Source organism: Jaculus jaculus, chromosome 5 (assembly GCF_020740685.1).
Source record: "Jaculus jaculus isolate mJacJac1 chromosome 5, mJacJac1.mat.Y.cur, whole genome shotgun sequence".
In the NCBI taxonomy this organism is placed as follows: Eukaryota; Metazoa; Chordata; class Mammalia; order Rodentia; family Dipodidae; genus Jaculus; species Jaculus jaculus.
The window spans coordinates 63,828,199-63,850,637 of NC_059106.1; positions in this window are offsets into that span (position 1 = coordinate 63,828,199).

The window sequence follows — 22,439 nt, forward strand, 5'->3', positions numbered from 1 at the left end:
AAAATGAAAAACCAAAAAAGCCAGGAAAAGTCCTTGGTTGCAAGGAGAAGTCATGCAAAACATGACGAATAGTGAAATAAGTAATACATTCACGGGAAGTACTCAGAAAAAAAAAAAAAAAAAACCTGTAGGGAAGGGGAACAGGGGTGTTGAGCAGGGGGCGTGGCTTTAAGGCTAGGGGGAAAATATCTGAGGACAGACTTGGAAGTGAATCTGAAAGGCTGTGCCCTCTCCTGTGAGAAGAGCACATGCGATGGCCCTGAGGCAGGGCTGTGCATCAAGAGCCCGAATCAGCCCAGTCAGAGTGTCCCTGGCAAGAAGGGACAGTGAGAGAAAAGCTGGAGTCAGATGAGGCCACCCAGGGACCAGGACCCCAGGCACTGAGAAAGAGCTCTGTGGGTGGCCATGAGGAATCTGACAACCATGGCTTATGCTTGTGTGAGATGGGGCGTCAGGGGAGCGAAGTCTCAGAACACAGTTGCCAGCAGAAGGCTGTAGCCAAATGAGCTTGGGACCCGTACCGGCACTAGCCAGCGTGACGCGCATCCATACGACACAGCCACCTGCCCCTGCTTCGGCAGAATCTGCAACTCTCAAATATTTCTTAGGATGATTCTGAGGACTGAAGGGGTCAAAGGGATTGTCCTTGTGCCAGGCATGGTGACACATGCCTAGGATCCTAGCACTGAGGAGGCTGAGGCAGAAAGATCATGAGTTCAAGGCTAGTCTGAGCTACATAGCAAGATCCTGCCTCAAAAAAAAAAAATATGGGGGTTGGAGAGATAGCTCAGTGGTTAAAGGTACTTACTTGCAAAGCCTGACAGTCCCAGTTCAATTCCCCAATACTCATGGAAAGCCAGATAGATGCACAAAGTGGTACATGTGTCTTGAGTTCATTTGTAGTGGCAGGAAGTCCTGGCATACCCATTCTCTGGCTTGCTCTCTCCTCCTCTCTGTCTCTGAAATAAATAACATAAAGCAAGATTTCCTTCCTGGAGTCTTTGATTCCTTATAACACCAGGAGAAAGGAGCTTTGGCCAGCAAAAGCCAGGGCCAGCCCAGTGTGGTGGTGCACGCCTTTAATCCCAGCACTCGGGAGTCTGAAGTAAGGACTGCTGTGTGTTCAAGGTCAGCCTGAGACTACATAATGAATTCCAGGTCAGCCTGGGCTAGAGCGATGCCCTATCTTGAAAAAAAAAACAAATCAGGCTAGGGAGATGGCTTAGCGGTTAAGGCTCTTGCCTATAGAGCCACAGGATTTAGGTTCGATTCCCCAGGACCCACGTAAGCGGGATGCGCAGGGCAGTGCATGCGCCTGAAGCTTGTCTGAACACAGGGAGCTGTGTAAAGCAGCAGGGAGTGGCAGGGCGCAGTACTGAGGAGGCAGGCATGGCCCCCAACGGGGACGAAGAGCACTCAGGCAACAGAAATGACTTTCAAAGTGTCACACTTTACTTTTCGGACTCTAGAGCAGAGCTTCTGAGAACTCTAGCTGCCTCTGAGTCGTTTGAGGGAGGGGGCCTGCTGAAACCAAGTGCAGGGCCCACCCCTGAGTGTCTGATCTGGAAGCAGCTGGGGTAGGGGCCTGAGTGTGCACCTTCTAACAAGTTCCCAGGTGACCCCGACGTTGCTGGCCCAGGGTCTAGACTTTGAGGACACTCCCCTGGGTCACTGGTGCTCAACTTTGGCCTGATCTGGGGATACTCCGAGGCCTGGACCATGTTCCCAGAGATTCCGACATCATTGGAGGGTCTAGCTCAAACACTGGGAGATTTGAAATCCCCCACCCCACCTGCACCGAGAACCAGAGCCGTAAGGAGACATGGGAAAGCTGAAGGGGCATTGCGTGAGCCAAAAGCAGGATAGAAAGACTGAGAAAATACGGAGATATGAGAAAGGAGGAGCCCTGACCCTGGCACTCCCTCCCCAGTCTGGTTGAAATCTCCCAGGAGCTGACAGGCCAGAATTCCAGCACAGTGAACCTCGGTCTAAGGCCTTTGTTTTTCAAGGTAGGGTCTCACTCTAGCCCAGGCTGACCTGGAATTCACTATATGGTCCCAGAGTGACTTAACTCATGACGAACCTCCTGCCTCTGCCCCCAAGTGCTGGGATCAAAGGTGTGTGCCACCATGCCCGGTTTTTTGGCCTTTTTTTCTTTCCCAGCTGAAAACTTACACTTTTCCAGGAATCTCACCAGAAACTCCATGACCAGGGAAAGGACACCTCAGTGGCTCCTAGTTTTACCTTATTAGATTGCAACCCCAGGCTGGAGAGATGGCTCAGCAGTGAAAGGCACATACTTACAAGCTTGACGGCCTGGGTTTGAGTCCCCACTGCCCACATAAAGCCAGATGCACAAAGTGGTGCATGCATCCGCAGTTTGTTTGCACCCTTTCTCCCTCTCCCCCTCTCTCTCCCTTTCCATCTCTCTTTCTCGTTCTCTTTCTCTTTCTCGCCCCCCCCCCATGTGCGATGGCACACTCCTTTAATCCCAGCATGGGGAAAGCTGACGTAGGTTTGCTTTAAGGCCAGCCTGAGACTACATAGTGAATTGCAGGTAAGCCTGGGCTAGATTAAGACCCTACCTCAAAAATAAAAATAAACACACACACACACACACACACACACACACACACACACACGATCTTTAGGGTTAGAAAGATGGATCAGTGGTTACGTGCACTTCCTGAGCAAGCAAGGGAGCCTGAGAGGACCTGAGCCACCAGAGTTTGAATCTCCAGAATCTTCAATAAACAAGTGGGTATGGCCTTGTGCACCTGTAATCTCAGTTCCACAGGAGAGCAGAGACCCAGGAATCATCAGAATTCGGCAAGCTCTGGAGTAGGTAAAGAGACTCTAACTAAAAAAAAGACTGATGAAAAAGTAATGGAGTGGGACACCAGATATTTTACTTCAGCTGCCACAGGCAAGTACCTCCATCACTGGTGAGTGCCACACCACCCCACACACACACGCACGCGCACACACACACACACAAAACATGCAATACAAAAACAAAAACAAATAAAAATAAAAATAAAAATAAATAACATATCCTTAATGAAATCTCTAGCTCTGCTTCATACCAAATCTTCCTGAAATTGTTTTCGGTGTTGAAGCCACAAATCCTGGGTTTAGCCCAGGTTGAGTTCCTTATGTTGAGGGGAACTCCTGGTCTATGGAGGGTGACCGTGTGAACCCCACTCAGTCTCAGTTCCCTCTCGCTGACTAGCCCACCTGTGAGGCCTGTCTCAACCCCTAGCAGTCTGAGTGGGGGTCAAGAGAGTAGTATCATTGCTCACCAAACCAAAGCTAATGTTTCTGAGGCACCATGCATGGCTTCAGTACTTTATATGTAATGATTCAGCAAGTGCTGTACCCCCATGAGAGCATTATCAGAAGCATTTTTATTTATTTGAGAGAGAAAGAGGCAGGTAGAGACAATGGGCACACCAAGGCCTCCAGCCGCTGCAAATGAACTCCAGACGCATGTGCCACCTTGCTTACATGGGCCCTGGGGAATCGAACTTGGGTCCTTTGGTTTTGCAGGCAAGCATTTTAACCACTAAGCCATCTTTCCAGCCCCTGCAGCTTACTCTTGAGTTTAAGTGATATTCAAGGAAGTTGCTTCACGTGTGGATGCTCTCACAGCCAGGAAGTGATAACAACAGATCAGCCTCTCAGGGTCCTCCTCCTTCTTCTTGGTGGTTGTTGGCGGGGGTGAGTATATATAAGTAATTCATGTAAAGTACACCTTGAGAGCAGTGTGATGGTTAATGTTTACTGTCAACTTGACATGAAATAGAATCACCTAGGAGACAAATCTCTGACTATGAGGGAGTTTCTAGATCCGGCTGAGGTAGGAAAATCCACCCTCTGTGTGGGCAGCACCATGCCACAATGATAAAGTAGAAAGAGAGCTGAGCATTTGGAGTGTGTCCCTCTCTGTTTGCTGACCATGGACGCAATATGACCAGCCTCTTTGTTCTGCCGCCATTCCTTCCCCACCATGGTGGACTGCTGAAATAAGCCCTTGCTCAACTTGCTTCTTGTCAGGCATTTTGATCAGAGCAACAAGGAAGATCACTAACACAAGGGAGGAGTGATCCTATTTTGTGTCTACTTTTCATTCTGGAAGCTTCATGGAGCATCAGGCCAGATCTGATAGGATGCTTCCTTGTAAATATCTGTTTGGTTTCCTTTCTCCAAACCAGCTGTAGTGATCTGATTTAGCTGCTCCATGGCCTGTCTCTTAACAGCACACCCCCAAGCCCTGTTCCAATCAAATGAGCTACTCTGCAAGCCAATTCAATTAACCAACACTTAAAGTGCAGTGCAGACTTGCAGCCAGTTGCCAAGCTAAGGACACAGAGATGTTGAGACCTGGAGCTCAGAGAGGAAGTGCCCCTCCCTGGACAAGTTAAAGGCAGAGCCCAAAGCACTTCCAAGGTTCTGCCTTTGAGGAAGTAAGAGAGGAAGGATCTGCTGTGGTCTCCTCTCCCTTGGAAGCCCTCAAACCAGGAATCAGAGGGGTTCTGACAGCTCCCCAAGAGAAGACTCAGAATCGGATGTGGTTGCACATGCCTGTAGACCCAGCACTGGGAAGTGGAGGCAGGAGGATCAGTTCAAGTTCGGACTTAGCTACATGAGACCTCATCTCAATAAAAGAGCACAGGGACTGGTGGCGCATGCCTTTAGTCCCAGTATTCAGGAGATGGAGGTAGGGGGATTACCATAAGTTCAAGGATAGCATGAGGCTTCAGAATGAATTCCAGATCAGCCTGGGCTACAGTGAGACCCTGCCTCTAAAAAGTATGTGGGTGAAGCCAGGTGTGGTGGCGCATGCCTTTAATCCCAGCACTCAAGAGGCAGAAGTAGGAGGATTGCCATGAGTTAGAGGCCACCCTGAGACTACATAGTGAATTCCAGGTCAGCCTGAGCTAGAGTGAGATCCTACCTCGAAAAAAAAAAAAGTGTGTGTGTGTGTGAGAGAGAGAGAGAGAGAGAGAGAGAGAGAGAGAGAGAGAGGGAGAGAGAGGGAAAGAGAGAGGGACAGAAGTAGGATCTGGGAAGATGGTTCAGTTAGGAAAGTAAAGCTTTTGCCATGCAAACTGGAGGACTTGATTAGGATCCCCAGCTTTCATGGAAATAAATGCCTGCAGTCCCAGGGCATGCGAGGTGGCACCAGACAACCACCTGGGGCAAACGACTGACCTAGACTAGCTGAATGGATGAGCTCTGGGTTCAGTGAGGGATTCTGTCCCAATTTGCAATTCAATTCAATAAAAAATGAAGGAGACTGTGGTGTGGTAGCACACACTTTTAATCCCAGAACTTGGGAGGCAGAGGTAGAAGGATCACCCTGAGGTCAAGGCAGCCCTAAAACTACATAGTGAATTCCAGGTCAGCCTGGGTTAAAGCAAGTGAGACCTACCTTGAAAAACCAAAGAACCAAAAAAAAAAAAAAAAAAAAACCATTCAAGAGCAATAGAGGGAAGACGTCCAACATTGACCTATGGCCCCCACATGCATTCACACACTGCACCCACATATATATATATGCTTGCATATATACATGTATACCACATACCAAAAAAGAGAAACAAAACAAAAATAAAAAACTAATCTACAGGAAATAACCCATGATCATGCAAGCAACCCTGGTTTAACCTAATGGGTAAATTAACTTTTTAATGGAAGGAAGATGGGGAAGATGGGGGTGGTAGTGGGAGAGGAGATAAGAGAGAGTAAATGGAGAGAATAATATCAAAATGCATTATGCGTGAGCATGTCAACAAAGAGAGAGACAAATAAAGATTAAATGACGTAGAGTTGGGGGCTGGCAGGGACCCCTCAGGGAAAAGACACAAATGCCTAGCCTTAGGTCAGGACACAGCACCTGTTGGTGACTTGACCACGGCTTAGCTCCTGACCCCCATAAGCCTCCAATCTTCCCTGCCAAAGCCAGCCCCCCTCCCATGCAGAGGAGCAGCCCCCTGACCTCCAACTTCCTGCAGGACCTGGTCCACATCTAGTCTCCAAGCAGCGAAATGCTTGGACACATCCTTGTCCTTGTGTTCTTAATAGTAACTTTTTTGTTGTTTTTTTTAATTTTTTTTGTTGTTTATTTTTATTCATTTGAGAGCGTCACACAGACAGAGAGAGAGAATGGGCATGCCAGGACTTCCAGCCACTGCAAACGAACTCCAGATGTGTGCGCCCCCTTGTGCATCTGGTAACGTGGGTCCTGGGGAATCGAGCCTCAAACCAGGGTCCTTAGGCTTCGCAGGCAAGCACTTAACCACTAAGCCATCTCTCCAGCCCTTTTTAAAATTATTATTATTGTTTTTTTGCTTTCTTGAGGTAGGGTTTCAGTGTAGCCCAGGCTGACCTGGAATTCACTATGGAGTCTCAGGGTGGCCTCAAACTCATGGTGATCCTCCTGCCTCTGCCTCCCGAGTGTTGGGATTAAAGGTGTGCACCACCACAACCGGCATCTCCAGCCCTTTTTTTTTTTAATGCATGTAAATGGAGTCACAAATAGGCACAAAGGGTTTTTTTGTTTATTTTTATTTATTTATTTGACAGCGACAGACACAGAGAGAGAAAGAGAGAATGTGCACGCCAGGGCTTCCAGCCACTGCAAACCAACTCCAGACGCATGTGCACCCTCTTGTGCATCTGGCTAACGTGGGTCCTGGGGAATTGAGCCTTGAACCGGGATCCTTAGGCTTCTCAGGCAAGCGCTTAACCGCTAAGCCATCTCTCCAGCCCTTTCTTTTTAAGGTAAGGTCTCACTCTAAGCGGGGTTGATCTAAAACTCACTCTGTAGTTCTAGGCTGGCCTGGAACTCACAGTGATCCTCCTATGTCTGTCTCCTGAGTGCTGGGATCAAAGATGTACACACCACATCTGGCTCCTAACAGTAACTTCCAAGTGTGAACATAGTAAACAGACACAATTTTACCCTGCTCAGGGCACATCACTTTTGTTTTTACTTTTATTTGCTTTGTTTTGTTTTTATTTTTGAAGCAAGAGCTTGACATGCCGCCCAAGGTGGCCCTAAGCTAGCAATCCTCTTGCCTCATCTGCTGAATGCAGGCAGGCTGGGGTCTGTGTCTTTGCCACATATTCTCCCTCCCCCGTGTGTGGGAGTTTGAAAAAAAAGTAGTCTATGCCAGAGTAGTAAGGCAGAAAACAAAATTCAGAAGTGGCCCAAATTCCTCTCCACTTCTGAGACCCTCTAAGGACAGAGCAAGGGTCAGTAGCCCACAGAGGGAGAGTGGACATACAGCACAGCAGCGTCATGTGAAGTCCAGAACTTCCCACCCCTAGCCAGGTCTCCTTGAGTCCTAAAGGACACTCTTCACCTGACAAAACATTCTTCAAAGTCCCCATCCTCAGAGCTTAGACTGTTCGTTTTATGGCGATCACCCCAGACCACATTCCCACAGGCAGCCCCACAGACCACCCCCAAAGCTCCTCAGACTGGGAATTCAGCTTTGCACTGACAGTCTTTCCCCCTTGAAGTCTGCCTCACCTGTGTGTCCCATCCTCCATCGCACTGAGCAAGGCAGATGTGATGACTTGAGCCTTGTCCCTGCTCAGCCACCCTGCGTGGCTACCCACGACCCCTGAGATCATAGGCAAACTCAGCCACATATCACTTTCCTAAGCCCCCGGCTTCTGCTAATCCTCCCAGACTGTCATCCTGCTCCCCCACCCCCACCCCTCCCACACACACATCAGAACACCCCAGCTCAGAAGTCTCCCCTGCGCCCACCCCAGCACAGAGCTGCCAGGCCTCAGTACCACACGCAGTAGGTCTATCTGCCACGACTCCTTAGCTGAGCCAAGGCCAAGCACAAAACCTGGCACGGAACGGTATCCTGATGCTATGTTGATGGGTAAACCAATATGTGTACAGGTAGACCCAGGTCCCAGCCACTTTTTCAGCCACTCATTCCAGTGCCTATGCAATCGAAGCTTTCGGAAAGTTCCTTTTGTTGTCTAAGCACCTCTACTGCCACTGCTGAAGCTCACGCTTGTCCTTCCCTTCCCCTCCCTTCCCCCAAAGCACAGACCGCCCAGGCTTCCTCGGGACTGGGCCACGAGTCACCGAGAGCTGGACCAGGGGGAAGGGGCACCATCAGCTCAAGCTCAGCGGGCTTTCCAGACCTGAGCTGCAGAGCCCCAGCCCCCAACTGGCTCAGGAAGCCGGTGGCCCCCCGACATGGAGCAGGCCAGCCTGGCTGAGGCGCTGAGTCACCTTCTGGCGACAAGTCAAGGCGCTCGCTCTCAGAGCGCCCTTGTTTGGAGAAGACCGGGAGCTGCCCGCAGAGACGCCCGAGACCGCAACGTCGAGACAAGGGGTAATTAGCAGGAGTCACCACGGCCCTGCGAGAGCCCGAGAGACAGAGTCAGACAGAAGGGCCCAGATGCCGGGACACGGGAACGGCCGGCCAGACCCACGGCGGGCGGCGAGGGAGCGAGCGCAGCCGCGCACACCCGAGCGCAGCGCCGCGAGCTCGGCTCCAAGAGCCCTCCGCGCCTCGACCCAGACGTGCTCCAACACAGAGCCAATGATCTGCCCGGTCTGGCCATTACCTCACCAGGACGAGCTGCCATTGGCTGGCCTAGCAGTCCCCCGGCGAGCTGTTGCTATGACAGCCCAGCGATGCTAGGGAGGGGGTGTCTGGAGCGAGAATCCGGTCGCCAGGTCTTTCCAGACTATCTGTCGGAGCTCAGGGATACCTGTCCAGCCCCAGAGACCTCTACTAGGGCCTCTTAAGGAAAAGCTCAGCTCCTGCAGCCCCAGGGACCAGATCGTCTCTAATGATGCCCATCAATCAAGTGCCACTCCCTAGCCACCATGCCATCAGGTGCCAGGCCTACCCTACCTCATAGACCCCCAACCTGGTCACTTCACACGCGCCTGCAGACAGCCAGGCTCACCCTCCCGGCGCACGGCTCTGCACGTGGAGAGAAGCCGTCCCTCGGACTGCCTTCTGGAGCCCCTGTCCCAGCTGAGCAAGTAATCAGGTCAAAAGTGCCGGCGCTGTGATCGGGGCTGAGAGCAACAGCGACTGTGGGAACACTGAGCAAACTCCCGACTCAGCCTGGCAGGCCAGAGAGGCATCTAGGGGGAGGAGGGGCAAAAGGGGGACAGAGCCAGAGCCGGTGGAGTTCTCCAGATGAGGAAGGGTGCGGCAAGGGGTTCCAGCGCATGGGCACTTGGAGCACTTAGACAGGAAATTAGGTGTTGGGACGGGGGCGTGGAAAAGGAGCAGGAATTTGAGGCAAATCTGAAAGAGGACACAGAAACAAGGTCCCAAAGGGTTTGACAGCGCTATCACAGCCCTGGATCACACCCAAGACAATGGAAGGGAGAGAGGCCGTCTTGTGGCTGCTGCTGGAGGCTGCTCTGCCCTCAGGCTGCGGGGTGAAGGACAGGCAGGAGGGGGGGCTAGAAGACCAGCTATTCAGGGAGTGGGAGAGACAGTAGGGAGCTGAGACCTCTGGCTGGTGTGGAGATGAGGAGAGCTAGAGTCTTGAGGAGGCCTAAAGGTCTCAGCTCCAGGACATATCTCCACCTCACCTGGGAAGCTGGAAGGGCTTTCCTGACAACCAAGAAGCTCACCCCCCCCCCAATCGTACAACATCCACGTCACCTGTGTATGGAATGTTTGTTTCACGAGCCATGCTAGGACTGGAGAGATGGTTCAGCATTTAAGGTGCTGGCCTGCACAGCCTAACGACTGGGGTTCAATTCCCTAGTACCCACGTATGCATGACATATGCATCTGGAGCTCGTTTGCAGCAGCTAGAAGCCCTGGCATGTCCTTTCTCTCTCTCTCTGTCTCTCTCTCTGTCTCTCTCTCTCTCTCTCTCTGCTTGCAAATAAATATTTTTTTTAAAGAGCCATGCTAAGCCAGGCATGGTGGTGCACGCCTTTAATCCTAGCACTTGGAAGGCAGAGGTAGGAAGATAACCATGAGTTTGAAGCCACCCCTGCTTCTCTCACACGTGTATATTTTCCTATACTAGGGCTAGAAAGACTAGAAAACTACATTTCCCAGATACCCTTGCAGCGGGTAGGTCCCGCCAATGAGAAGCATCAGTGCAAGATTAGGTGGCCAAAAGGAGGTAAAAGTCATGCCACAGGAAAAGCAGCATCAGAGGTGTCCCAGCTGCCCTCTCCTCACCAGGGACAATGACAGTAGTCCAGCGCTGATGCTGACAGCCTTGAAGCTCCAAGTAACACACACACAGCTCCTTTTGTTCCACCACCCTTCAAAGGGGTTGAAAGCAATTCCTTGGATTAACTCACTGACTGGGAGCTGAGGAGTTATGAGTGCCTGCCCTGGGCTGTTCTAAGAGCCAGTAATGTGAGACAGAACTGGAGTGGACAGTGGATAAAGTCAAGAGGCTAGAGACAAAGCTGTATACAACCTCCTGAGCTGTGAGACTGGTTCAGCCTGACTTTAATAATGAGGGCGTGTTTATTTTTTTAAATAATTTATTTATTTGAGAGAGTGAGAAAGAGGCAGACAGATAGATAGATAGATAGATAGATAGATAGATAGATAGAGCACACCGAGGCCTTTAGCCACTACAAACAAACTCCAGACTCATATGACACCTTGTGAATTTGTCCTGCATGGGTACTAGGGAATCGAAGGCTTTGCAGGCAAGCACCAAGCCACCTCTCCAGCCCCTGTTTGTTTGTATGTTTGTTTTGAAACTGTCTCATACAGCCTAGACTGGCCTCAGGTGCCCAGTGTAGCACCCGTGTGATCTTTATGTCTCCACCTCCTGGTTTATGTGTTGACTGGGCATGGAACCCAGGGCTTCATGCATATTAGGCAAGCACTTTGCCAAGTGAACTACATCTCCAGCTCTTGTTTTTGCTTTGCTTTGCTTTGTTTGTTTGTTTGTTTGTTTATTGAGGTAGGGTCTCACTCTAGCTCAGTCTGACCTGGAATTCACTATGTAGTTTCAGGGTGGCCTCGAACTCATGGCGATCCTCCTACTTCTGCCCCCTGAGTGCTGGAATTAAAGGTGTGTGCCACCACGCCTGGCTGCTTTTTTTTTTTTCAATGAGAGAGAGCAGAATTGATGCTCCAGGACTTCCAGCCACTGCAATTGAGCTCCAGATGTTTGTGCCACCTTGCACTCATGTGTCACTTTGTGCATCTGGCTTATGTGGGTCCTGGGGAATCAAACCTGGTCCTTTGGCTTTGCAGGCACGTGCCTTAACCACTAAGCCATCTCTCCAGCCCTTGTTTTGTTTTATTTTGCAACATGTGTGGCATGTGTTGTGGGGGATGTTGTATAGGTGTGTGTGCACATACGTGTGAAGGCCGGAGGTCACCATCAGGGTTTTTCTCATCTGCTCAACCCAGCAGTCACCAGCAACTAGCAATTAGCTAATATAGGCAACCAGCTTGCATCAGGGATCTGCCTCGCAGCCTCCCAAGTGTTGAGGATTACAGGCACGCACCTATACGGTTACAGGGTGTGAGGAACTGAACTCTGCTCCTCACGCTTTACTGACTGAGCCATCTTCCTTGTTTTGACTTTTTGGGGGGAGGTGCGTGTGTGTCATATGTGTGTGGTCTGTAGTGTGTCTGTGCAGATGCATATACCTCATGTGCACATACGCAGAGGTCAGAGGAGAGCATCAGCATCTCCCGCCTTATTTCCTTGAGACAGAATCTCTCACTGAACATGGAGCTCGCCGTGGCTGACCAGCAAGCCCCAGAGAGCCTCCTGCCTTCATCCCCCTTGTCACTGGGACTGCAGGCACGCTGAGCCACACCTGACTTTTTATGCGGGTGCAGGGGTCACACTGAGTGTTGCAGTCCGGTTCGCATTGCTGGTAGAAATCACCCAACCAAGAGCAGCTTCTGGGAAAAAGAGGTTTATTTGGCTTACAGGCTCGAGGGGAAGCTCCACGATGGCAGGGGAAAACGATGGCATGAGCAGAGGGTGGACATCACCCCCTGGCCAACATAAGATGGACCACAGCAACAGGAAGGTGTGCCAAACACTGGCATGGGGAAACTGGCTATAAAGCCCATAAGCCCACCCCCAACAATACACTCCCTCCAGGAGGCATTAATTCCCAAATATCCATCAGCTGGGAACCTAGCATTCAGAACACCTAAGTTTATGGGGGACACCTGAATCAAACCACCACACTGAGGGTCCTCGTGCTTGCACGACAAGCACTCTTACCCAGAGGGCCGTCTACATGGCTCCCTGGTTTTTGTTTATTTATTTATTTATTTATTTTGCTTTTGTTTTTGTTTTTGAGACAAGGTCTCAATATGTAGCTCAGGCCGGCCTCAAACTCACATCTTCTTGCTTGTGACTCCCTGTGGAGATCAAGCTAATTGGCAAAAGGCTCGTTATTCTTTGCACAGGCTAAGCCTGGGGACATGGAAGACTGTGCTCCTTGGGTGGAGCTTCTTGAAGACAGGAAACTCGCAGCTTGTCCACAGATTTCCTCATAAACATAAACAACTCATGATCTGGTCTGATGCAAACTAGTGATCTGTCCTATGCTCAGACTCCCCATATCTTGGACTGCCTGAAACTGAATAAAAACTGTGGGTACAGTCAGCTGGGGAAGCACTCCAGAGCATCATCCCCGCGACCCTCCATTAAATCATCTGGATGCTGTGTGTTCAGTTCGCGTTCTCCCGAGCACCCCTGGACAGTGCGAACGGCTTCCTGAGGCTGGACTCTGGGCTCACGGGCATGCAACACCACCTACTCTGCACAGGGGCACAGTACACAGGCAAGGCTTATGATCTGCGCCTTGCAAGGTAGAAGGGGGGGTGGGGGGGGGGACTAGTTGACAGCTGAGACCAGCGGAGAGAGCGATTGTTTCCACCATGGTGTCTGATAACGGTCGTGGCCTCCACCTAGTCTGAAAGCAAAGCCCTTATTACTTTAGCTTCCGATGGGAGAAGGTTGCCATGCAGCTCCGCACCCAGGCCACCCCAGGGACAGGTTGGCAGCAAATGGGAGCAGAGGAGGTGGCAATCATGGCAAGAAGGATAGCGTCAACTGGGTCTCAGGGATTCCCGTGGAGTGGAGATTTTCAGGGTTTCACAGGCCCACGGCTGGTACGAGAAGCAGCTAGGGCGGCGGCCTAGCGAAATGAAAGGGGCATGGAGACGCTTGTGTGTGGCTTTTTAGTTTGGTTTTGGCTTATATGGTGCTGGGGATTGAACCCAGGGCCTTGCACATGTCAGGTAAGCGTTCCACTGCTAAGCTACATCCACAGCCTGAAATTGAGAGCACCAGCCAGGATGTCATAGCTGGGTCAAAGCAACACCTTGGAAATCTTTTGTTCTGTAATGACAGCCTGAGTAGGGGCTAGAACGGGACCTGCAGAGCTGAGGGGGGCTGAGGGACACGCTGCCTGGTTGCTCTGGACAGAGGGGTCATGACTGACCACAGGCTTCCAGACATGGAAGGCTTGCTTTTGGAGACCCCACTGAAAACCGAGGTGGTTGGTAAACTTTTTAAAATGTCTTCAAAGAAACAAAAGGGCTGCTAAGATACTAAGAAATAGCTGGGCAGGCTGGAAGGCAATAAGTCCTAACTGAGGGAGGAACATGATCACCAAAGCCACTTGTGCCCCAAGGACACCTCCCAAGAATAATGAAGAGTGAATGCAGGCGGAAGCCAGGTGTGGTGGCTCACACCTGTAGTCCCAGTACTTGGGAGGTGGAGGGAGGAGAACCAGGAGTCCAGGGTCATCCTTGGCTACATACTGAGTTTGAGGACAATCTGGACTAGATGAACACATGAACACATAAAAGACAGAGAACAGAAGACGGGCGACACTTTCAGTGGAGCAGGTGTCACAAATGAGAGACATAGCTGAGGGTGTGGCTCCGTGGTAGCGCCCTTGCCAGCATGTGTGAGAGCCTGTGCTCCTTCTTCAGCCCCAGAGACAGGGGAGCACAGGATGAACTTCTTTATGCTTTTAATTTTGGAAATTTAGATGAAGTAGGGAAAGTTCTAGAAAAACATGTCTTACTCATACAGACGCAAGAGGGGAAAATACCACAACTGCTTTGGTAAACAGTTTACTTTCCAGGAAAGTAAATTATAATTATAATCTGAGGTATCAACCTCAAGCAATTACACACATAGGTATATTATAAAAATGTGGAGGGGGGCTGAAGAAATGGCTTAGCTGTTAAGGTGCTTGCCTGCAAAGTCAAAGGACCTCAGTTTGATTCCCCAGGACTCAAGTAAGCCAGATGCACAAGGTGGCTCATGTGTCTGGAATTTGTTTGCAGTGGCTGGAGGCCCTGGCGCACCCATTGATTCCATCTCTCTCTCTCTCTCTCTCTCTCTCTCTCTCTCTCTCTCTCTCTCTGCCTCTTTCTCACTCTCTCAAATAAATTTTTTAAAAATTTAAAAATAGGGCTGGAGAGATGGCTTAGCAGTTAAGCGCTTGCCTGTGAAGCCTAAGGACCCCGGTTCGAGGCTCGGTTCCCCAGGTCCCACGTTAGCCAGATGCACAAGGGGGCGCACGCATCTGGAGTTCGTTTGCAGAGGCTGGAAGCCCTGGTGCGCCCATTCTCTCTCTCTCCCTCTATCTGTCTTTCTCTCTGTGTCTGTCGCTCTCAAACAAATAAATAAATAAATAATTTAAAAATACAGGGGGATGGAGAGATGGCTTAGTGGTTAAGGCACTTGCCTGAGAAGCCTAAGGATTCAGGTTCAATTCCCCAGAACCCACATAAGCAAGATGCATAAGGTGGTACATGCATCTGGAGTATATTTGCAGTGGCTAGAGCCCTGGCATGCCCATTCTCTCTATATATCTGCATCTTTGTCTCTCACTCACTCTCTAACAAATACATAAAATAAAATAAAATAAAATAAAATAAAATAAAATAAAATAAAATAAAATAAAATAAAATAAAATAAAATAAAATAAATAAAATAAAATATATATATTGGTTTTTTGAAGTAGGGTCTCACTCTAGCCCAGGCTGACTTGGAATTCACTCTGTAGTCTAAGGGTGGCCTTGAACTCATGGCAATCCTCCTACCTCTGCCTTCTGAGGGCTGGGATTAAAGGCGTGCTCCACCACACCAGGCTAAGATATAAAAATATTTGAAAAAGTCTAAAAGTTCGTAGGGCATTGGGGAGATGGTTCAGTGGTTAAAGGTGCTTGCTTGCAAAGCCTACTGGCCCCAGTTCAATTCCCCCAGTGTCCATATAAAGCCAGATGCACAAAGTGGCACATGTGTCTAGAGTTCCTTTGCCGTAGCAAGAGGGCCTGGCAGACCCATGCTCACTCATGCCCATTCTCTCTCCCTCTCTCTCTCTCTCTCTCTCTCTCTCTCTCTCTCTTTCTCTCTCATAAAACATTTTTTCATGCAGAGGCATGTGTTTAAAGTCCTGACACACTAATAATAGCAGCATGAAATAAGCTGAGTACCCATCCCAAGCAGAATGTGCACTATAGCCAGAAAGAGAAACTTCAAGACACACACACACAATAAATGGGGGCAAAGAGATGGCTCAGCAGGTAAGCGTTCATGCCACGCTAAGGTGAGAGGCTGAGAGCGTCTGACTCACTGAGTTTTATCCCCAGCACCCACTGGGCACGGCCATGTATGCCTGTCATCCAAGTCCTGCAGGGAGCATTGCTGGGGCTCGCTGGTCAGCCTGTCTGACCAAAAAAGGCAGCTCCAGATTCAGTGAGAAACTACCACTCAAGAAAACGCCAGCCATAAGGAAGACACTGGCCTTCTCCTCCGGCCTCCACAAGTGCAAGCATGGGGCATGTGCATGTGCACACGCACACACAACTGCAGACACACACAGCACACCACACATGGTAGAGAGAGAAAGAAAAAACGGAAGGGATAGTCTAGTTATCACTTTAAAAAAGTTCTGACAGTCTCCTTTATCCTATTTGCCAAGGATAACTTGAACTCCTTCCTTCCTCTACCTTCCAGCTTCTGGACAGTGTGACTACCCTTCTTTGACCACTACAAAACACACATGTGGGTCTGGGGAGATGGCTCAGTGGTTAAAGGCACTTGCATACAAAGCCCGGGCTCTATTCTCCAACACTCACATGAAGCTGGGTGCAAAGTGGTGCCTGCATCTGGTATGTGTGTATGCCTATCACTGGTATGTGGAATAATATGCAATAATGAAAATGCACGAAGCACAATATATTATAGTATATGTGACAGGATGAATTGTTATATAATATGTATTTAGTTACATATAACAGGGTGGATATTATGAACACAACACTGAAAGGAAGAATTAAGACACAATGGTGCCCCTTCTCTAGTTTTGGACATTGTTTCTTTGTGACTCCATCAACATAAAGCTGGAATACAAGCAAAGCTAATATGCATATGCACGTTTCTGCGGTATTTACAAAACGTCTTTCTAGCAGCTATTTGGCTGGCATGGTGGATTCATGGTGTTAGGCATTCACTTTCTTCAAGTGCTATCTGCATGAAATGTCTGTATTGTACTAGAAATGGGGGGAGAGAGGGATCAGCAGTTAAAGATGCTTGCTTGCCTTGAGTTTGGCCAGCCAGGCCAAATGACCTAACGGGTGCAATAGTGGCACGTCTGTTACGGAGGAACCAACCACTCTCTAATTGGACTGGAGGCCCACTCCACAGGAGGGAATCCATGCCTGGTACTGAAAACCTACTCAAAAGCCACTAGTGGGGAAGGTTATGAGCCCTAGGGGTGTAATGCCTGCTATTGCCTGGCTAAATGCATATATTATGCTCACCAAACTGCCCTGTAAGCACTTTTCTTAATGTTCATACCCATAGGTTAATGCTACTCTCACTTTGGTTAGAGAAGCTTCTCTTTCCAGATGGTGATGACCACTGGGATGACTCAAAGGCAACATAGTGCTGAGAAGAAATGACGGAGGAGTGCTCAGCACCAAAACATCTCTAACACACCCTCCAAGGCTCAGAGTCCATTGCGGATGAAGTGAGGGAAAGAATGTAAAAGGAAGGGTAGGTCTGCTTACAACGCAATCTTCCAGACACAATTTGGCCTCGATATCCATGACCTTGCAGTGCTCTAATGCTACCTACATGAGACCCTCATAATAGGAAGAAAAAATGAATCAAAATAAACGAGAAACTGAGAAGTGGAGGAGATATGATGAAGAGTGGATTTGTGAAAGAGAAAGTAGGAAAGGGGAGGGAATTATCATGGTTTATTGTCTATAATTATAGAAGCCGTCAATAATTTTTTTTTATAAAAAATATGCTTGCGTGCAAAGCTTGACTGCCTGGGTTGAATTCCCCAGCACCCAAGTAAAGCCAGATGCACAAAGTGGTGCATGTGTCTGGAGTTCTTTTGCAGCTGTTGGAGGCCCTGGTGTGCCCATACTCAGTCCCTCTCTCTCTCTCTCTCCCCGTTTACAGATAAATAATTAAAATTGAAAAGTACTACAGAAGGTGTTGCGATGACTGGGATGAGGCTGCTGCATCTGATTTCAAGATAAATAGTTTCAGAAGAGATGATGACATAGAGGACAAAGGATCTCTTCCTCCTGGTTCTAGTTCTTCATGCCCTCTGGGCATTTGAGATTATTTAGACCATTGAGTATAGGATCCCACAGGAGAGTCCCTGATCCCTCCTCAGCTGAAGAGTTGAAGGAAGTATTCACAGCAGCAGGCCAAGAGTCTACGAGCTCACATCCACAACATCTAAGCCACACCTGCAAGAAAATAAGAAAAAAAACCAGCTTTCAGGAAAATGGGCATGAGGCTGCTCAGTTGGTCAGTGTTGTTTTCTTAAGGTGGGATCTCATTTTATCCCAAGCTAACCTGGAACTCACTCTGTAGCCCCAGATGGCCTCAAATTCACAGCAATCCTCCTACCTTGGCCTCCCAAGTGTTGGGACTAAAGGTGTGTGCCACCACTCCCAGGCTTCACTTGTTTTTTCAATATTTTATTTACTTATTTCGCTAGCAGTGACAGACAGATATGTATGGAGAGAGAGAGAGAATGGATGTATCAGAATCTCTAGCCACTGCTAACTCTAGATATATGTGTCACTTTGTGCATGTGCCTTTACCTGGGTACTGGGGAATCAAACCTGGATTGTTAGGCTTTGTAGGAAAGCACCTTAATCACTGAGTCATCTCTCCAGCCCCTCACTTGATTTTTGTTTTTTATATTTTTATTTACTTATTTATTTGAAAGAGAGAGATATGCAGACAGAGAGGGTGTGGTGGTGTGAATGTGAATGTATGTCCCCCAAAGCCTTAGGTATTTTTGTTGTTGTTGTTTTATTTTTATTTATTTATTTGAGAGTAACAGAAAGAGGCAGAAAGAGAGAGAGAATGGGCGCATCAGGAGCTCCAGATGCATGCGCCACCATGTGCATCTGGCTCATGTGGGCCTCGAACCTGGGTCCTTAGGCTTCATAGGCAAGTGCTTAACTGCTAAGCCATCTCTCCAGCCCCAAGCCTTAGGTATTTTTGATTAAGGCTCAGCTTTCTGCTTATGTCTTCCGCAGCCTGCTGGAGTGCATGTTGCTGGAGACAGATCCTGGAGTCCAGCTCCAAGCTGTGATTGGGGGGCAGATCTGAATTCCAGCCCAAAGGTGTGGAGAGAGCAGTTTGAGCCGTGGGGTTTGTGTGCCCTGGTGCCCGCGTTTGCTTGCAGTGTTTCTATGTGCCTGGCTCTAGGGAAGGAAGCAGCTTCTTCCACCAGTGTGGGGGTTTCCCCTGGATTGGTCAACTAAAATCAACCCCTTCCCCCCACAAACTTTGTCTGGTTAAATATTCATCCCAACATGGTGGAGCTGACTACAATGGAGAGTGATTTTCAACAGGAACACCAGGTGCACGCACCGCTTTATGCAACTGGCTTTTTGTGAGAACTGAGGAATTGAACTCCGGCCGGCAGGCTTTGCAAGCACATGCTTTTAGCTGTTGAGGCAACCCTCCAACCACCTTCACTTGTTTTTTTGTTTTTTGGATTTTTGGTTTTTCCAGGTAAGGTTTTACTCTAGCCCAGGCTGACCTGGAATCCACTATATAGTCTCAGGCTGGCCTTGAACTCATAGTGATCCTCCTACCTCTGCCTCCCAAGTGCTGGGATTAAAGACATGCACCACCACACCATGGGAATAATCTTTTTTTTTTTTTTTTTTGGTATTTCCTGCTTGTTTTTTTAGGATTAAAAAATTTATTTGTGGTGAGGGCACTCATGCTATAGGCTGCAAATGGAAGACAGAGGGCAACTTTGAGACATCAGTGCTCCGTCTTCTTTGAGATTGGGTCTCTTGCTGGCAATGAACTGCAGACTGCAAGCAAGTGTCAAATTTAGTTGTCCCTGGAGCACTGGACTCTCCTGGCTCCCCTCCAGTTGCTCTGCTTCCTGTTGTCATAAGCATACTGAGGTCACGGACGCAGGTGTCTCTTTGCATCCAGCTTTACGTGGTAGCTGTGGAATTGAACCCTGGGCTTGCAGGGAAGCACCGCTAACTGCAGAGCCATCTCTCCAGCCCCTGTTTTTTTTGTTTTTTTTTGTTTTTTTTTTTTTTTTTTGAGACAAGGAGTCACTATGTAACCTAGGCCAACTTCAAATTTGGGATCCTCCAGCCTCAAATGCTGGGATGGCAAGTATGAGCCACCATGCCTGACCTTTATGATGTTTAAAACAAAATCTGGGACTGGGGAGACAGCTTAGCAGTTAAGGTACTTGCAGTTAAGGACCCATGTCCTACTCTCCAGATCCCACATAAGCCAGATGCACAAAGGTGAGGCAAGCACAAGGTCTCACATGCCCACTAGGTGGTGCAAGCGTCTGGAGTTCAATTGCAGTGGCTGAGGCCCTGGCTCACCAATTCTTTCTCTTTCCTCTCCCTCTGTCTCTTTCTCTCACTGACTCTAAAATTTTTTTAAAAATTTAAATAAATAAAATAAAACAAAATCTGAGTAACTAATTTACCCTCTGATGAGATTTACAGAAGTTGCTTAAGTGCTTAGGGATAATTTGTTCATCATCTAAGTCTCCCTTGTCAGGTGTTTGAAGTATTTGAATTGGTTAAATTAAATTTGTAATTGTAGTTTGCAATATCTTCAGGAATTTGCCTAATTAAATGTTTGAATGGTGTTAAAAGTTTATGGGAATTTAATCTGTCAAATTTATGACTTAATTGAATACAAATCGATGAAAAACTAAATGTGATCTTGCTTTTATATAAAAACGATTACATTCATAAATAAAATATCAAGATCCATAAGTAGAAAGTCAAAGCCAAAGAAAGGCAAAGTGAAAGCAAGGGTTTAAGATCTATAGCTTTAAGCAATTAAATATAGATCAAAACATAAGTAATTGTCTTTATCCCTTACTGGCTACAGTCTCACATCTAAGAAAAAAAGCATTCTCCAAAATATAAACAAGTATTTTGAGGTACGGCTACACATGTGCATGCTACTGGGGTGTTTGCTGTTGTGCACAGGGCCAGCGGGGAGAATGGGCACCGGCTCCAGGCAAGTCTTGGCTGTTCTCCCGTGTGGATCAGGGGTTTTCGGTTATCTGCCATCCATGTTTCTTGGCACACACCTGTGTGGGTGGGTGGGGGGTATGTCCAATATGTCTGACTTGAGCTCCTTGATAACTTTAAGCTATTGATCTTCTTTGTTCTTTATACTGTGGAAGTGTTCCTCATGCAAAAGGAGACACCCACCCCCCAGCTTCTTGTCCTGAAAAGCAAGTGTGTGCGCAGACCCACCCACTCTGCTCATTCCTTTGTTGTTGTTTCCTAGGCTCGCCACTGACCCCAGGACCCCAGGCTTGTTAGACAAGGGCTCTCCCACTGTACAGTCCACAGCCCTCTTTTCTTTTCTTTATTTCTTTTCTTTTCATTTCATTTTGTTTTGATATTTTGAGGTAGGATTTTACTCTAGCTCAGGCTGACATGGAATTCATTTGTGATCTCAGGCTGGCCTCGAACTCACAGCAATCCTTCCACCTCTGCCTCCTGAGTGCTAGGATTAAAGGTGTGCACCATGGGCTAGAGAGATGGCTTAGCGGCTAAGGCATTTGCCTGCAAAGCCAAAGGATCCCAGTTCAACTCTCTAGGACCCATGTAAGCCAGATACACAAGGGAGCGTGTACATATGAAGTTTGTTTATAGTGGCTGGAGGTCCTGGCATGTCTATTCTCTCTCTCTCTCTCTCTCTCTCTCTCTCTCTCCCTCCCTCTCCCTTTTTCTCTCTCTCAAATTATATTTATATATTTTGTTGTTGTTGTTTTGTTTTGTTTTTTGGTTTTTGGGTTTTTTTGTTTGTTTGTTTGTTTGTTTTTTGTTTTTTGGTTTTTCCAGGTAGGGTTTCACTCTAGCCCAGGCTGACCTGGAATCACTATGTAGTCTTAGAGTAGCCTCAAACTCACGGCGATCCTCCTACCTCTGCCTCCCAAGTGCTGGTATTAAAGGTGTGCACCACCATGCCTGGCTAAATAAAATATGTTTTAAAGGCATGCACCACCATGCCCAGCTACCAGCCCTCTTTTTACATTTTATTTTGAAGCAAGGTCTCACTGTGTTGCCAGAAGTTCATTCTGTAGCCCGGGCATGCCTTAAACTTGCAAGGCCACTAGGACCAGCCAGGTGACTTTATTTATTTATTTATGTTTGTTTGTTTTTGAGATAGAGTCTCACATATCTCAGGCTGGCCTCAAATTCTATATGTAGCTGATGATGACCTTGAACTTTGGATTTTCCTGAAAGCTGGGCTCACAGACATAGGACACCACATCTAGTCTATGTGGTGCTAGGGATAAAATCCAGTGCTCTGTGTATGCTAGGCAAGTGCTTCTATATCAGTTGAGCCCCAGCCCAGCCCCAGCTAGGTGATTTTAGTTCTTTTTAATCTATTTGCGTGTGAGTGGGGGAGGGGGTACCTTGGAATGTACGTGGTGGGCAGAGGACAACCTCAAGGGGTCAGCGTGTTTCTTCCACCTTTTTTGAGGTAGGTCCTCTTGCCACGCCAAACAAATGCCAAACCCACAACCTCTAGACTCTTCTGGCTCTGCCTCCCATTAGCTTAGGCACCTTGGAATCACAGACTCATGTGACACTTTGTCTTTGGCTTCCAGTGGGTGCTGGGAAATCAAACTTGGATTGGCAGGCTTTGCCAGCAAGCACTTTAATCACTGAGCAATCTCTCCAGCCCCAGTTAGGTCATTTTAAGCAACAAGCAATATCAGCTAGTGATTTTTGTTGTTGTTGTTTCAGCTTAAAATGCTTTATTTGGGCCAAGAAGTCTTGACAGTTGCTACACAGGTGGTTTGCAATGTTTTCTAGATCCGTCAGTGTTCACAACTTGGGACTGGATGAGCCAAGAAGCCCACCGAGACTCTCATAGGCCTTCCAATATCTTAG